The following is a 3,115-nucleotide window of genomic DNA, read 5'->3' on the forward strand; positions in this document are numbered from 1 at the left end:
TGGCACTCATACAGATGAGGGGAGGAAAACAATAACTAAGCATCTGTTTGGTTCAGTCCAGGCTGGCTGGGGAATTCTGGGAGTTGAAGTCCACACTTCTTCAAGTGTCCAAAGTTGAGAAACTCCGTATGGTTGGTGCTAAGTTGGTTGATCAATGTATTTACTTTTCATCCTATCACCATACATCTATCTAAAATAACTCCATTTAAAAACAAATTTTATTGATCTTGAAGCCTGTAGATGTTAACCAATCTAATCATTTGAATTACAATTGAACAAACATTAAATCAAACTATATGCCAGGGGTTCCCAACCGGGTGTGCGAGACAATATTCTAGGTGGTTTTCAAAATTATAGTGCAGTGATGGCGAACCTTTTAGAGACCGAGTGCCCAAACTGCAACCCAAAACCCACTTATGCATCGTTGGGTGCCGGGTGGGTGTGGCCCATTGGGTGGGCATGGCTGTGGTGGTAACAGCAGACTGGGTGGGACTAAAAAGTTCAATGAATCAATTCCAACTTTGCAAGATCTTTTTTTTTCCTGCGAGAAGTTGAAATTGACTGATTGATTGAACCTCTTTTTTTTTGTACATGGCAGCGGAGGCCTAAAGCGAAAAGGTTTTATAAAACCCAGCTGAAGGCCTAGGACTGGGGCGACGGTGCGCGTGCCCACAGAGAGGGCTCTGAGTGCCACCTCTGGCACCCGTGCCATTGGTTCGCCACCACTGTTATAGTGTATGTGTATAATTCATTGCCGTTGTTTCAAACTTTTTTAAGGGGTGTGAGAATATATCAGAAGCGTTCTAGGGGTGCAGGGCATAGAAAAGGTTGAGAGCTGCTGCTATATGCACATCTATCCTTCCTTTACACTTGAAAGTTGCTTCTTCTTTATAATAATTAACTGAACTAATTTACGTGAACAGAATTCAGCTACACACAACCTCTGACTTTTCAAATGGGAATATGAAAATCTGCAAAAAAAATTAATTACAAATGCAGCGATTTGTTATTTCCATGGATGTTTTTACGGGGCAATCTAAGAACCACCATTATACTTTCCTCATGTTGTTATACAAATGGGGGGGAGGGCAAAATTCAGGTCAAGATGTCCAGTTCTTTTTTTAAAAGGCCTTACCCCTTTCTCCCTCCCACAACAGGTCCAACAGCCACACCTTTCTGCCATTAGGGGTAGCTTCTCTCCAATGGAAGCAAGGATGGAGAAACAGCAACCTCTTTTGAAATCAACTCGGTTGCCGTGGCTACCACCGCAGGTTTCTAGACTACCAATGGAATCTACATTTCTGACCAATGAGGCTTCTGGATTCTTCTTTCTTCAAGGATTCTGGCCAATAAGATTGATGTTGTGCAACAAGGGAAAGAACGTTTTGTTTTTGACTGTAATTTAAATGTTATAAACTTCCTTGTGAAGAAACTGAAGTGTAACGAGAAGGAAGAACTGAAAGGATTCAGCAGTTTTATATCCATTTCCTTACAAAGAAACTTCTGAAATGGCATAAAACCTTCGGAAGTTGCTAAATTAACACCACCCCTCCAGTATCTATCTTGTATCTCTTCTCTTGTTGTTGTTAGTTGCGAAGTCGTGTCCAACCCATCACGACCGCATGGACAACGTTCCCCCAGGTCTTCCTGTCCTCTACCATCTTCTGGAGTCCATTTAAGATCATGCCTCCTGCTTCAGTGACTCCACCCAGCCACCTCATTCTCTGTCGTCCTCTTCTTCTATTGCCCTCCATCTTTCCCAGCATCAGGCTCTTCTCCAGTGAGTCCTTCCTTCTCTTTAGGTGGCCAAAGTACTTGAGTTTCAACTTCAGGATCTGGCCTTCTAAAGAGCAGTCAGGGTTGATCTCCTCCAGGACTGACCGGTTTGATTGCCTTGCAGTCCAGGGGACTCGCAGGAGTCTTCTCCAGCACCATAGTTCAAAGGCCTCAATTCTTTGTCGCTCAGCCTTTCTTATGGTCCAACTTTCACAGCCATGCGTTGCAACTGGGAAAACCACGGCCTTGACTATACGCACTTTTGTTGGCAGGGTGATGTCTCTGCTTTTTAGTATACTGTCTAGATTTGCCATAGCTTTCCTCCCCAGGAGCGTCTTTTAATTTCTTGGCTGCAGTCCCCATCTGCAGTGATCTTCTCTATCGGTATCCTATCTGTCAAATCTCTGTATCCATCCATTCATATCTATCTATCCGTACATATATTGTCTTTCTCTTTATCTCTCTCTTGCTATCATGTAATCATTGAGTTTTTAATTGTTTTTAGGTTATCTACAAATGAAATAAACAGTAGCTAAATAAATAGCTATGCAAAGAGAACTGATCTCATAAAAATAAAATATTGCTCTATTAGATAGGGAGATGATCTCATATTTGAGTTCCCCAGTGTCCTCTTTCGATCATGCTGCCTTGATCATGCTAATTTGTCCGTGGAGATGGTTACCAGCATCAAATTCCTGGGTGTGCAGCTAACGACTAGGCTGACTTGGTTGCTCAACAGTGTGAAACTGGTGAAGCGAGCACAGCAGTGCCTACATTTTCTGCGCCGCATGAGAAAAGCACATCTTTCTTCCCGTCCTGACCACTTTCTACAGGGGGACAATCGAGAGCATCCTGTCATACAGCATCACAGTCTGGTTTGGAGGCATCCCTGCTTCAGACAGGAAGGCGGTGCAGAGTGGTGAGAATGGCCGAAAAGATCATTGGCAGTTCCCTCCCTCCCATCCAGGACATAGCACAGAAGCGTTGCTTGAGCAGGGTCCGTAAGATTATCTGGGACACTACACATCCTCTTCACGACCTGTTTTCCTTGTTACCTTCTGGGAGGAGGGGGCTTCCTGGTATCCGTAGCAGAACATCCAGATTCAGCCATAGTTTCATTCCATACAGCATTAACCTTGTGAACTCTCAAGCTTCCTCCTTCCGTTATATATTCAAGATGGACAATATTTAATATTTATTTGCTATGTATATGTAGGGATGTGGGTCTATACATATGTTGTTCATAGTATGTTTAGGTGTGTGTCATGTATGTGTTTCACTTTGAGAGCGGGCAACTAAATTTCATTTTTGATGTGTGCCATTGTGCCCACAGTATAAA

The sequence above is a fragment of the Protobothrops mucrosquamatus genome, unplaced genomic scaffold, assembly GCF_001527695.2.
Source record: "Protobothrops mucrosquamatus isolate PMUCROS unplaced genomic scaffold, P.Mucros_1.0 scaffold9202, whole genome shotgun sequence".
Classification (NCBI taxonomy): domain Eukaryota; kingdom Metazoa; phylum Chordata; class Lepidosauria; order Squamata; family Viperidae; genus Protobothrops; species Protobothrops mucrosquamatus.